Source organism: Amblyraja radiata, chromosome 9, assembly GCF_010909765.2.
Source record: "Amblyraja radiata isolate CabotCenter1 chromosome 9, sAmbRad1.1.pri, whole genome shotgun sequence".
NCBI lineage: Eukaryota > Metazoa > Chordata > Chondrichthyes > Rajiformes > Rajidae > Amblyraja > Amblyraja radiata.
The window spans coordinates 42,391,065-42,406,891 of record NC_045964.1 but is presented as its reverse complement, the minus strand read 5'-3'; positions in this window follow the sequence as shown (position 1 = coordinate 42,406,891).

The window sequence follows — 15,827 nt, the reverse complement described above, 5'->3', positions numbered from 1 at the left end:
TCAGAAATACTGTACCTAAAAATGATCAAGTGCTGGCCTCTCTTTTTCGAAACAAACCCATTGTCCACAAACTAACGTTCCTCCACCCACTCCCTGGCTACATTTCAGACACATCTATCATTTTCAGGTAACGTGCCATGAATTTGAAGCTTTATATATTCGATTCATAACCTTGCAGCTGGATGAGACACCATGATAGATGGTAACCGAAAGAAAGATTTATTGTTTTAAAGCATTTTTCATGACCACTGGATATTCCAAAGCACCGTACAGTGAATTAAATACTTTTGAAGTGAAGCCATTGATAAAATTCCCCAGCGAGTCCATAAGAGAAAATCTGACTTGCATCAAGTAAGGCAAAATAATTAATTATGTATCGCACGGCCAATTTCAGCCTTCATCTCCCTATTGAAAACCTACTCCTGTTTTAATATTGATCTTTCAGGTAATAGTGGGTCAGCTTACTGCCCAATGTTCCTTTCACACTCCCACCAATCCACCCAACATCTCTCTCTCCCTTTGGTCACTTTTTTTTGCAGAAACCCAATTCAATTTAAGTATTAGGTGGATACAAGGAACTGCAGACGCTGGTTTACAAAAAGAGTAACAAGAGTAAGAGTGCATTTAAGTATTCTCTATCCTGGTCTCATTTCAGACCAAATGCATATTGATCTTAAAACAGTATGAGAAGAAACGTAATCGTGTTAATTATCTGCTGTTAATTAATTTTATTTTGCAACATCTTATGAGCGTGAATTAATAATGGTGGGGAATGGTTGTTAGAGTGTAGACTCTGAGCAGTTGTCATTGCTGGAGAGGGAAGTTTCAAGGAACCAAATGTTTTTGACATACTCTAGAACAGTGGTTTCATACAGGAAGGGTTTTTGGATTTCAATCCCTACAATGGTTTCATGGTGAATGTTGTTATTGAGTCGCACAGCAGGTCTACCAAAGGTCACGGTTCTCCGAACTGATTCAAACAAGAGCCTTTAGAACAGTCCTTGAAATAAAGATGTGCAAGCATTTGATTTTCCTTTCATCCCTTTAGATACAGTTTGTTCTCATGCCTCTGAGACAGTAAATTAAGAATTCCAGCTCCAAGCTTAGCTCATAGCCCACTACTCCTGCACCTAATTTATATGTTTCTATCTTTCTAAATGTCACTATTGTATCTACCTCCAATACCACCCTTGATGTTCCAGGCATCCACCAGTCATTGTGTAAAATAACTTGCCCTCTCGACTTTGAAATTTCCACCATGGGGGGAAAAAGGTGCCTACCCTGTCTACACTGTCAATGCCTCATAATTTATAGACATCTATTAGGTCTCTCCTCAGTGTCCAACACTCTAGAGAAAACAATCCAAGTCTGTCCATCTCTCCTTATAACTAATACTCGCTAATCTAGGCAGCATTTTGGTAAATTTCTATTGCACCTTCTCCAAAGCCTATATATCCTTCCTGCAATGCGGTGACCAGATCTGAACTAAACATAATTAGTCAAGCAGCAAATATTTCTTCCATTCAATGGAAAACATAAGCAGGCTCCTTCATTCCTTTAAAAAAAAAATGTAAACAGCAGAAATTTAAAATCCATTTGGTTGGAATCTCATGTAGATAGGGTGGTAAAGAAAGCTTTTGGTGTGCTGGCCTTTATAAATCAGAGCATTGAGTATAGAAGTTGGGATGTAATGTTAAAATTGTACAAGGCATTGGTGAGGCCAATTCTGGAGCATGGTGTACAATTTTGGTCTCCTAATTATAGGAAGGATGTCAACAAAATAGAGAGAGTACAGAGGAGATTTACTAGAATGTTGCCTGGGTTTCAGCAACTAAGTTACAGAGAAAGGTTGAACAAGTTAGGGCTTTATTCTTTGGAGCGCAGAAGGTTAAAGGGGGACTTGATAGAGGTCTTGAAAATGATGAGAGGGATAGACAGAGTTGACGTGGATAAGCTTTTCCCATTGAGAGTAGGGAATATTCAAACAAGGGGACATGACTTGAGAATTAAGGGACAGAAGTTTAGGGGTAACATGAGGGGGAACTTCTTTACTCAGAGAGTGGTGGCTGTGTGGAATGAGCTTCCAGTGAAGGTGGTGGAGGCAGGTTCGTTTTTATCATTTAAAAATAAATTGGATAGTTATATGGACGGGAAAAGAATGGAGGGTTATGGTCTGAGCGCAGGTATATGGGACTAGGGGAGCATATAGGGTGCTCCCCTAGTCCCATATACCTGCGCTCAGACCATAACCCTCCATTCTTTTCCCGTCCATATAACTATCCAATTTATTTTTAAATGATAAAAACGAACCTGCCTCCACCACCTTCACTGGAAGCTCATTCCACGTTCGGCATGGACTAGAAGGGTCGAGATGGCCTGTTTCCGTGCTGTAATTGTTATATGGTTATATGGTTATATATGGTTGTTCTAAAAAGAACACACATAATTGCATAGGAAATGAAATCTAGCCTGTCCCATTCTGGGGTCCAAAAACTTTGTACCAAAAAAGAGAAAAGAAGCCTAGAAAATTCCTTTTCCATTTCTCCAGCTGATCAAAACCAGGCCAGGTTATCCAATTGACAATCTGTTAAGCCATGTATCTTTCATATGATCTTTGCCCCTGTCCAGAAATAGTTCAGCTTATGTCAGGAGACAGGCAGAGCAAACACAGCATGAGCAAGCCTATAGATTTCCTGTATGCTCTGACCCTCTGAGTCAACCCAAGAGTTGTTAACACTTTCTGCTCGTGTCGAACAAAAGGAAAAGGTTAAATAACCTCTTTTTGTTTGTTATTGGAGATACGATGTATAAAGTTTCATTTTTGCCAAATGCTAAAACACTGTCTTTCAAGAGATCTGCAGACACAATTGAATTACAGAATCTATTTTAATGTGCATTTACAAATCAGCAAAAAGATCTTAGTGGATTCTGGGGAAAAATCCACACCGAGTATTTAGACACAAGGAACTGCAGGTGCTGATTTACAGAAAAAGACACAAAGTGCTGGATGAACTCAATGGGTCAGGCAGCATCTCTGGAAGACGTGGACAGATGAAGTTCGAGGTCAGGTCCTTCCTTCAAACAGAACAAGTCTGAAATGTAGTCTACCCATGTCATCTTGCTGAGTATTTCTTGGCATGGCTTTATAGCTCAAAATCATTTAATACCTGTTGATTACAGTTTCTGTCAACTCCAAATGCCCAAGATCAACACAACTAAACTATATGCAAGTATATACAATTATAAGAGGCATACATAGGGTGGACAGTCAGAACCTTTTTCCCAGGGTGGAAATGCCAAAGACTATAGGGCATAGCTTTATGGTGAGAGGGCCAAAGTTTAATAGAGATATGTGGGGCAAGTTTTTTTAACACTTGGATGCCTTAGGTGGTGGTGGAGGCAGATATGATAGTGGCAGTTATGTGGCTTTTAGATAAGCATATAGATATAAGGGAAATGGAAGGATATGGATTATATTCAAGACAAGAAGTTTAGTTTAACCTGGCATTGTGTTCGGTATGGACATTGTGGGCTGAAGGGCCTGTTACTGTGCTACACTGCTCTATGTTAAACATCAAGAAGTTGGATTTTTTCAAAACTAAACAGCTAGGATTAGGAATAGTCTGCGGCTTGCTTGATATTTATTTTGCTAAAATCGGACAGGCAGAACATCTCATGTGGCATAGGATACAATAAAGGAACTTTCAAAATTGAATGAGCTTCAAACAAAAGAAAGGCAGACAGTGTGGGAAGATTTATATATTCTTTTGCGATTCAGCATGGATTAAATGTCATGAAATAGATTGCTGGGTGAACCTTAATTTACACTCACATTAGTTCTAAACTACAGCTGCTTAAAGCAGTGTAACTAATGCTCATTTATGTTCTATATACTGTTTTCAAGCCAAAGACGCTCATAAGATGTAAAATGATTTGGTATGTTTAGGCAAAATGCTTCAAGTATGAAAAACTACTGTGTTCATTCATAGAGTTTGAACGTTGAACAATGACCTTGTTCAAGGCTTGGAAACAGTGAGCCCCATATTCTGGTAACAAAATAGATGTCCCTGATTAAACCATGGCTACCTAACCTCTTAAGGGAACTGTGTCTCCAGCCATGTAATATTAAACAGCTTTGGCTGCAGGCTAATGTCAAATTCCACTGACATTCAGAAACCCGTTAAAGAAACAGTATCCCCTTTATGTTAACTTACACAAGGCATGTTTTTAAAAAAATGGTGAAAATAAGCCACAAGTAATGCTCTCCTCAATATTCTGCGACCTTCGATAAAGTGGTTCAATTGATCACATTTGAATTATTGCATTTTAAAAATTGGTGTTTGTGAAAGGGTACACATCAAAGAAGACAGTAAAATAAAACTGCTGTGACAATGTGTGTTGTTCCCAGAAGGATTAGCTTGAACATTTAGAAACCTAATTGTGCTCTTGGGCATTAGATGTTACCTTGATCCAATGCTAATTATGGATCATTTTTATTCAGCAGAATATCAATGGGTATATTATCAACAACAAAAAGAATCAATTATAATGATTTTTCTGGGCTGTTTTCAACATCAGGTGTCACGTACTTTCGAACTGTTGGGGTGAAGTTGAATTTGATAGTTGTTTGAGTGTCCCGAGCTCTCCGGTGGTACAAAAGGCATCTGTAACCCACAGCAACTTTGTGCCCAGAAGCCCTGGCTGAATATACCATCTCAAAACAAGCAGTAGCAATCTGGGCTGGTTGACTGACAGCAAGGACCCAATCAAGTGGCAGAGAAGGCAGGACAAATGTGGTCCCTCCTGAAAGAAGACAGACAGCAGAGTCATGTTTTGTGGGTTGGCTGCCATTCCTCCGACAGATCAGCAAACACCGTAATCTGCTGAGGGGAGATGTTGAGGTTGTACAGTTGGAATAGCCAGAAAGCCCCATTGTAAAGTGTGCTCATAGTCCTGTGGGAAGTTGCTGATAAATTTCATGAATATATCTGAATTGAAATAGAAGCATGCTTACATTAGTTTAGTTTAATCTCACTATCTTTCGATTTCGACTTTCGACTTTAGAGATACAGTGGGAAACAGGCCCTTAGGCCCACCGAGTCCGCGCCGACCAGTGATCACCCCATACACTAGCACTATCCTGCACACTAGGGACAATTTACAATTTTACCAAACCTGTACATCTTTGGAGTGTGGGAAGAAACCAGAGTACCCAGAGAAAAATCACGCAGGTCACAAGGAGTACATACAAACTCTGTTGAGACAACACCCATAGTCAGAATCGAACCCAGGTCTCTGGCATTGCAATGGGGCTGCGGCGACCTAATTGGCGAGTTTCGAAGAGTTTAGGAGAGTTTGAAAAAGTGTTATTTTGAAGACCTCCTTTGACTATGTAGAAGACTAGCTTTGGGAAAATTGGACACCGAATAGTGGAGAGTGAAGACGACCTCCTTCGACCTCCCTTCGACTATGTTGAGGACTATCTACGACTACCTTCAACTACCTAAGATTACCTTCGACTAAACCTACGAGTAAAAAAAATATCAATTTTTTCCATGGCGACCTTTTTTTACTCGCGGGCATTTTTCAGCATGTTGAAAAATACGCCGCCACCTAGCTGAGGCCTCGAGTACGCGGGGACTGCTCTCTCGAGCATGATGGAGAATTACACAGACCTCCTAGGAGCTCGTGTCGACCATGCTGCGAGTATAAGTCGAGGGAAAACTCTTCTAAACTTGCCAACTCGCCACAGTGGGACAGGCCCTTAAGGCAGCAACTCTACTGCTGCGCTACTGAAGCCAACTGGATTTTCTTTAAAAACAGAATAATACATAAGCTGGTAGAATGTCGGTAAACAGGTAAAGCAAATGAAATGAGCAGAATATCCAAAACTGGTTATTCTTAAAACAAAGTAGACACATGGAATTGGTTTGCAAAGAAAATGTGCTGAGTGACTCATTGGTTCAGGCAGCATCTCTGGAGAATATGGATAGATGATGTTATAGGTTGAGACCATTCTTCAGTTACTCCCGCACTTTGTTTTTTATTCTTGAAACGAGCAGCAGGAGACCGCGGGATCCTGCGAGGCACATTTCCGTCTGTACGCCTTTTTGAAGATTCATTTACTTGTGGCATCACATCCAGATCCTCATTGCAATCAACCATCATCTTCTGAGGGTGCAGGAAATAGAGCCATATAGTACAGTAACAGACTTTTCAGCCCATCTCATCCATACTGACTAAGATGACCTAAGCTCATCCCATTTGATACTTGCTTCTCAATGGCATGGAGGGAAAAGTGCTTGATTATGTTGGTTGCTTTCCAAGGCAGCATGATGTGTAAATGAAGTCAATGGCTGGACAGATCCTGATGTTTGGAAGCAGGTACCACCAGATTTAGGAATAGCCACTTCCCCCCTGTTATTAGGCTTCTGAATTGTTCTTTCATAAACAAGGGTACAATCCTGGTACTCCAACCTACCACACTTCAGACATTGATGCTTTTCTCCGGAACTGTTATGTCACAATGCTGAGAACTATATCATCCACTCTGTATCTTTCTCTTCACTCAACCTCTTGTAATTGTGTCTGGCTTGATTATATTTACGTGATTTGATTTGACTGGATAAAACGCAAATAAAAGCTTTTCCCTGTATCTTGGTTTGCATGACAATAATAAACCTAAACCTATTGAATATCAAAGTGAGCACAGCTTCAAATGAAGAGCTGCAATGGTGCAAGAAGATGGCTTACCACCGTCTTTGCAAAGGCATTTATGAATGGGCAATAAATGTTGGTCTTGTCAGAAACACTCATGACCCATTTAAAGTAAAAGCTGATGATTTTTTTTTGGGGTGAATCAAATTTAGCCTTCAGAACATGTTGGTAACTACAGAGCAAAGCACAAGGTGCTGGAAAAACTTAACGGTTCCAGGCAGCAACTGCGTTGGGAAATGGACAGGTGACAATTTGCGTTGGGACCTTTCAGACTGGTGATAATTGTGTGGCTATGCATTAGGACCTTTTACACAGTTAAGATAATTCATATTACAGCATGTGGTGAATTATTTCACATAATTGACTGTAATTAAACTATTTAATTTCAGTCATCTATTTCCTAGCAACCGTAAAGGGCAATGCTGCCACAATAATTTTGTAACAATATATACCGTGTAGAACAGAGTTTATTTCATTCTCTGAGTACAATATTCCAAGAAATATTCTTAATAAATCAGATTAACATTGCAAACCATACAGTGAAGATTGCCCTAATATGGTGAGCTATGACAGAAGAGGGGAGCAAAATTCATTCATTTATTAAAATGTTATTTCTGCAAATATTTTCACCGATCCTTCCACTCTTCTAAATAGACCTGTGGTACTGTTCCTTTGCAGGATAGCCTCTCATTCCTTGTTATGTGTTCAGTATTCACTGGTGGACCTTGATGTTGAATGTCAACAGATTTTCAACTGCAGAAACTGTACTCAGCAACCCACTCCCCTTGCATGTGTTCTTCTAAAAGTGTATTGTGGTACAACTCTTTGGACGAAGAAACAGTAAAGAAGGCATATGGTACAGTTGCCATCATACGTATGAGTGAGGAAGTCATGTTGCAGCATTATAGGACATTGGTTGGGCCGCATTCGAGATATTATTCAGTTCTGGTCACCCCATTACAGGACCTTGGTACACATGACAATTATAATAAACTAAATTTATCATTGAGGGTGTGGTGAACTTCTGGAAATTTCTACATCAGCCATCCATGGAAGATGATATGAATAATGAATCCTCCAATTTTAACAACCCAACTGCCCCTCCCCCCCTTCCACCCCCCCCCCCCCCTTCTTCCCTGTGCCCCACCCACATGCGGACCCATTTCTCCCACTATCCTGTTCTCTTTTTCCCTTCTTCCCCCTCTCCCGTTCCCACATATTTCCCTTCCTCTAGCTTCACATTTCACTCCTCTCCTTATGGGGCAGTCTTTTTTCTCCCTGTCCACCCATCTGCCAATCAAACTTCCCTCATCTGTATTCACCTATCACTTGTCAGGCTCCCACCTTCCAGCTTTTTCCTCCCTAATGAAATCGGTTTGAAAATGGGTACCGACCCAAAATGTCACCTGCTCATGTCCTTCAGAAAGCTGCCAGACCCTCTGGGTTACTCCAGCACTTTGTATGTCTGATTTTAGCCTGGCATATCTATATCTTCTGCATGACAACGCTGAAGTTTAAAACTCTGCTGAGATTTTATATCTCTAGCTGCACTTATAAATGTTGCGAGTGCAATATGATTGGATTCTCAGTGTCATACAGCATGGAAACAGACCCTTTGGCCAAACTTGCTCATGACGACCAAGATACCCATCTATACTAGTCCTATTTGCTAGCGGTTGACCCATATCCCTCTAAGCCTTTCCTATCCTTATTCTTTTACAAATTTATTTTAAATGTTACGGTTGTCCTGTGACTTCTTCTCCAGGTTCCCCATAATCTTCTTGAATATATCTAATGTCCCCAGAGATTTATGAACCTTTGTACGTTTCAAAACATTCAGCACCCCCCTCTACTCTAACGCCGACTATTCCCAAGGCATCCCCACTAACTTTGTGGAGGAACCAACATGTAGAGGAACATGTAGAGGAACCAACGAGAGAGCAGGCTATTTTAGACTGGGTATTGAGTAATGAGGAAGGGTTAGTTAGCAGTCTTGTTGTACGTGCCCCCTTGGGCAAGAGTGACCATAATATGGTTGAGTTCTTCATTAGGATGGAGAGTGACATTGTTAATTCAGAAACAATGGTTCTGAACTTAAAGAAAGGTAACTTTGAGGGTATGAGACGTCAATTGGCCAAGATTGACTGGCAATTAATTCTAAAAGGGTTGACGGTGGATATGCAATGGAAGACATTTAAAGACTGCATGGATGAACTACAAAAATTGTTCATCCCAGTTTGGCAAAAGAATAAATCAGGGAAGGTAGTACATCCGTGGATAACAAGGGAAATCAGGGATAGTATCAAAGCGAAGGATGATGCGTACAAATTAGCCAGAAAAAGCAGCATACCGGAGGACTGGGAGAAATTCAGAGACCAGCAGAGGAGGACAAAGGGCTTAATTAGGAAAGGAAAAATAGATTATGAAAGAAAACTGGCAGGGAACATAAAAACTGACTGCAAAAGTTTTTGTAGATATGTGAAAAGAAAGAGATTAGTTAAAACAAATGTAGGTCCCTTGCAGTCAGAAACAGGTGAGTTGATCATGGGGAACAAGGATATGGCGGACCAATTGAAAAACTACTTTGGTTCCGTCTTCACTAAGGAAGACATAAATAATCTGCCGGAAATAGCAGGGGACCGCGGGTCAAAGGAGTTGGAGGAATTGAGTGAAATCCAGGTTAGCCGGGAAGTGGTGTTGGGTAAATTGAATGGATTAAAGGCCGATAAATCCCCAGGGCCAGATAGGCTGCATCCCAGAGTACTTAAGGAAGTAGCTCCAGAAATAGTGGATGCATTAGTAATAATCTTTCAAAACTCTTTAGATTCTGGAGTAGTTCCTGAGGATTGGCGGGTAGCAAACGTAACCCCACTTTTTAAGAAAGGAGGGAGAGAGAAAACGGGTAATTACAGACCAGTTAGTCTAACATCGGTAGTGGGGAAACTGCTAGAGTCAGTTATTAAAGATGGGATAGCAGCACATTTGGAAAGTGGTGAAATCATTGGACAAAGTCAGCATGGATTTACGAAAGGTAAATCATGTCTGACGAATCTTATAGAATTTTTCGAGGATGTAACTAGTAGCGTGGATAGGGGAGAACCAGTGGATGTGGTGTATCTGGACTTCCAGAAGGCTTTCGACAAGGTCCCACATAAGAGATTAGTATACAAACTTAAAGCACACGGCATTGGGGGTTCAGTATTGATGTGGATAGAGAACTGGCTGGCAAACAGGAAGCAAAGAGTAGGAGTAAAGGGGTCCTTTTCACAATGGCGGGCAGTGGCTAGTGGGGTACCGCAAGGCTCAGTGCTGGGACCCCAGCTATTTACAATATATATTAATGATCTGGATGAGGGAATTGAAGGCAATATCTCCAAGTTTGCGGGTGACACTAAGCTGGGGGGCAGTGTTAGCTGTGAGGAGGATGCTAGGAGACTGCAAGGTGACTTGGATAGGCTGGGTGAGTGGGCAAATGTTTGACAGATGCAGTATAATGTGGATAAATGTGAGGTTATCCATTTTGGTGGCAAAAACAGGAAAGTAGACTATTATCTAAATGGTGGCCGATTAGGAAAAGGGGAGATGCAGCGAGACCTGGGTGTCATGGTACACCAGTCATTGAAAGTAGGCATGCAGGTGCAGCAGGCAGTGAAGAAAGCGAATGGTATGTTAGCTTTCATAGCAAAAGGATTTGAGTATAGGAGCAGGGAGGTTCTACTGCAGTTGTACAGGGTCTTGGTGAGACCACACCTGGAGTATTGCGTACAGTTTTGGTCTCCAAATCTGAGGAAGGACATTATTGCCATAGAGGGAGTGCAGAGAAGGTTCACCAGACTGATTCCTGGAATGTCAGGACTGTCTTATGAAGAAAGATTGGATAGACTTGGTTTATACTCTCTAGATTTTAGGAGATTGAGAGGGGATCTTATAGAAACTTACAAAATTCTTAAGGGGTTGGACAGGCTAGATGCAGGAAGATTGTTCCCGATGTTGGGGAGGTCCAGAACAAGGGGTCACAGCTTAATGATAAGGGGGAAATCCTTTAAAACCGAGATGAGAAAAACTTTTTTCACACAGAGAGTGGTGAATCTCTGGAACTCTCTGCCACAGAGGGTAGTTGAGGCCAGTTCATTGGCTATATTTAAGAGGGAGTTAGATGTGGCCCTTGTGGCTAAAGGGATCAGAGGGTATGGAGAGAAGGCAGGTACGGGATACTGAGTTGGATGATCAGCCATGATCATATTGAATGGCGGTGCAGGCTCGAAGGGCCGAATGTCCTACTCCTGCACCTAATTTCTATGTCTATGTCTAACTTTCCAGAGTTCCTTGGTCTTCATATTCGACCTCACGTTAAAAGCTGTGTCTTTCTCCACAGTAAAAACAGAAGAGAAATATCCATTGAGGACTTTGCCCATCTGCTGCAGCTCCACACATAGTCTTTGGTCGATGGGTTCTAGTGTTCTTTTACCCTTAATGGACATAAAATCTCATTGGATTCTCCATAATCTTCACTGCCAGCTAATTAGAATGCTTTCCCCCATGTAGAATAATGGCACATTTGTAATGCAGTGTATGGAAAAGCTTTAACTGCTGTGTCAAACTCCAGAGACCCAGGTTTGATCCTGACCTCTGGTGCTGTCTGTGTGGTGTTTGCATGTTCTCCCTATGATCGCGTGGGTTCCCTTCGGATGCACTGGATTTCTCCCACATCCCCAAAGACACGTGGGTTTGTGTGTGAATTGGCCTCTGTTAATTGTCCCTAATGTGTAGGGAGTGAGATAACATAAACTAGTGTGAATTGGTGACTGATGGCCAGTGTGGATTTGGTGGGCAGAAGAGCCTGCTTCCATGCTGTAACCCTAAATTTAAATTGAAACTTAAAAATAAATGGAAAATTTCTGCAAAAATGAACTCGCTCTTGCTAATCACAAATTTAAAAATGTGCAGTCACTTAATTGCTATGTAATAATTGGAACGCAGTTTGTGGAGGCTAGCTAATATTATATCTTTTTTTTTTTCAAATAAAAGAAAAGGGCCACTATCTCCTTGACTGATAATGAGAGAGTCACAATAAATCTGATTTTTGCAACGCGCCATGTGGAAAATTGTCAGTAATGGGAATGAGCTGAAAGATATAATGATATTTCGCAAATAAAAGTTGACAGTCAGCATGATGGTGATGTACTGTGTTAACAGCAGCCAAGCACAGCTGCCGTGTTTCCATATTCAGCCTTCAGTTGAACCACACAGGCAAGGCATTGGCTCATTGCTGCTCCAGCATTTGGATAGATGACCCATCTTGTTTACCAGAAGCTGCCTAAGTAAACACCCTATCTGGGAAAATAATGTAAGAGGGGTTCTTTGGTAAAGCAATCCTGTTAAAGACCAGACTAAACAAAGAACTTTCTGTAAAGATTTTGATACTTAACCCCTTAGTTGCCACAGTTTTGTGATTTAACTGTTTGTGTTAATATCAACAAACCCCTTGATTTGTGAAAAAATGGATGGAACTTTGTGCCCAAACACTGGTAACATTCCGTAAATCCCATACACGATATTACAGAGAGTTGTGAATGTTACCCAGTCCATCACACTGACCAGACTCCCCACCATTGACTCAATCTACACTTTATGTACCTCGTGAAAGCAGCCAACATAATCAAATACTTTTCCCACCCTGATCATCCCTTCTTCTTCCCACTCCAATTGGGTAGAAGATATGGAAGCTTGGAAGCACGCACCACTAGACTCAGAAGCAGCTTTTCTCACTGCACTATCAAGCTTCTGAGTGGTTTTTCCATAAGCTGGGGTACAGGCTGATTCTCCTCTACCTCATTGGGTGGCCTCTGGAGCTATTGCACTGAGAACACTGTATATTTTGTATTGTATCTTTCCCTTCTCTCTACCTATTGTACCTGCGTTTGTCTTGAATGCATTTATATATAGTGTTATATGATCTGATTGGATAGCAGGCAAAACAAAGCTTTGCACTGCACCTCAGTCCACATGAAAATAATAGTTAAACCTAAAGTCCTGAATCCAAATAAAAGCTGCAGTCAGCGTGATGGTGATGTAACTTTGGAGTGTTTTGGCGACATTCCAAAGAGGAAGAAAGATTCCAAGGGGAGTAAGGGATACCGTGGCTGATAAGGGAAGTCAGGGAGAGTATATACTGAAAATAGAGAAGAAATATAACATAACAAAGATGAGCAGGAAGCCAGAGGATTGGGTAACTTTTAAAGAGCAACAGAAGATAACTAAAAAGGCAATAAGGGAAGAAAAGATGAGGTACGAAGGTAAGCTGGACAAGAATATAAAGGAGGATAATAAACGCTTCTTTAGGTATGTGAAGAGAAAAAAAACTAGTTAAGGCCAAAGTTGGACCCTTGAAGACTGAAAAGGGTGAATTTATTATGGGGAACAAGGAAATGGCAGATGAGTTGAACAGGTACTTTGGATCTGTCTTCACTAAGGAGGACACAAACAATCTCCCTGATTTACTAGTGGGCAGAAGATCTAACGTGGTGGAGGAGCTGAAGGAAATTCACATTTGGCAGGAAATTGTGTTGGGTAGGCTGATGGGACTGAAGGCTGATAAATTCCCAGAGCCTGATGGCCTGCATCCCAGGATACATAAGGAAATGGCTCTTGAAATCGTGAACGCATTTGTGATAATTTTCCAATGTTCTATAGATTCAGGATCAGTTGCTGTGGATTGGAAGGTAGCTAATGTTGTCCCTCTTTAAGAAGGGTGGCAGAGTGAAAACAGGGAATTATAGACCAGTTAGCCTGAATTCGGTGGTGGGGAAGATGCTGGAGTCAATCATAAAAGATGAAATAGCGGCACATTTGGATAGCAGTAGTAGGATTGGTCCGTCAGCATGGATTTACAAAGGGGAAATCATGCTTGACTAATCTTCTGGAATTTTTTGAGGATGTAACCAGGATAATGGACAAGGGAGAGCCAGTGGATGTAGTGCACCTGAACTTTCAGAAAGCATTCGATAAGGTCCCACATAGGAGATTAGTGGGCAAAATTAGAGCACATCGTATTGGGGGTAGGGTACTCTCATGGATCAAAAATTGGTTGGCAGACTGGAAACAAAGGGTAGGAATTAACCGGTCCCTTTCAGAATGGCAGGAAGTGACTAGTGGGGCACCGCAAGGCTCGGTGCTGGGACCGCAGCTATTTACAATAAATATTAATGATATGGATGAAGGGAATAAAAGTAACATTAGCAAATTTGCAGATGACACAAAGCTGGGTGGCAGTGTGAACTGTGAGGAGGATGCTATGAGGATGTAGGGTGACTTGGACAGGTTGGGTGAGTTGGCAGATGCATGGCAGATGCAGTTTAATGTGGATAAATGTGAGGTTATCCACTTTGTTGGCAAAAACAGGAAGGCAGATTATTATCTAAATGGTGTCAAGTTGGGAAAAGGGTAAGTATAACGGGATCTGGGGGTCCTTGTTCATCAGTCACTGAAAGTAAGCATGCAGGTACAGCAGGCAGTGAAGAAAGCGAATGGCATGTTGGCCTTCATAACAAGAGGAGTTGAGTATAGGAGCTAAGAGGTCCTCCTGCAGTTGTATAGGGCCCTAGTGCGACCACATCTGGAGTATTGTGCACAGTTTTGGTCTACAAACATGAGGAAGGACATTCTTGCTATTGAGGGAGTGCAGCATAGGTTCATGAGGTTAATTCCCGGGATGAGGGGACTGTCATATGCTGATAGATTGGAGCGGCTGGGCTTGTATACTCTGGAATTTAGAAGGATGAGAGGGGATCTTATTGAAACATATAAAATTATGAAGGGTTTGGACACGCTAGAGGCAGGAAACATGTTCCCAATGTTGGAGGAATCTGTAAATAGCTTGTTCACAGCTTCCCCCCCAGTCTAGTTTCAGTCAAAAATCACTGTCAAGCACTTGCGCATCTAAACTTTATTTTGACAAAACACAATTATAGTTCCAACTACTGTACTGTATCAAGCCCTCTTGGCCTCGCTCAAACAGAGACACTCCAGAAGGTCACGCAGTCCTAAGCGTTCTCCCAGAAGATCAACGCAGGACCTCATGGTAGGGGACTTTTATAGGTCCCCGAACCTTGAGGGGCCGAATCACATGGGGGTGGTCTCATTACAACCCAATTACAGATATCGATTAACCCCCCCCATACATGACAGACATTTCCCTAACCCAATAATACAATGGTTAATACATTGTTTTCAAACAGTGTTTCTCAGAGGAAACGAACATCGCAACATGTGCCCTTGATATGCAAGAAAACCAGACAAGGCTCAATACTTAATCCAATCAACATCCAGCAAAGTAAAGCTTTGCAACATTATTTACAATGTATATGTCTGGTTTGCATTCATCCAATCCATTCTATGCATTTTGCACCTAATTGTCAGAGTCTGCAGATGTTCCTATTCTCTTTCTGCAGCTCTGATCTAGGCTCTAGACAAACTGGCACCATTCTGCAGCTTGTCCCATTTCTACAGAAAGCACTTTTAAATTGTCCAAATGGCCTAGCAGCCCAGAAGCCTTTACTCAATTTTAGGGTCCTGGCCTCTCCAATTTGGCCAGGATTAACCAGGGCTATAGTTTAAGAATAAGGGTTAAGCCATTTAGAACGGAGATGAGGAAAAACCTTCTCACACAGAGAGTTGTGAGTGTGTGGAATTCTCTGTCTCAGTGGACGGTGGAGGCTGGTTCTCTGGATGCTTTCAAGAGAGAGTTAGAAACGCTTAGGGATAGCGGAGTTAAGGGATATGGAGAGAAGGCAGGAACAGTGTACTGATTGTGGTTGATCAGCCATGGTCACATTGAATGGAGGTGCTGGCTCGAAGGGCCGAATGGCCTACTCCTGCACCTATTGTCTTTTGTCTAAAGTTAAAACCTAAGGAATAAAGAACCTAATTTGTACCGCTAACCTGCCAGTAGACTGGAACACTTTATGTTCTTAAAATTAATTGACCAATTATCAGATATTTCTCATTGTTGCCTCATTTAGTGTTGTCAGCTTAACATTGCAACTAAAATATGATTGCTTTTCTTCAGCCTGCCTCATAGAAAGTAGCTTTGCATTGTGCAGTGTTGTGGA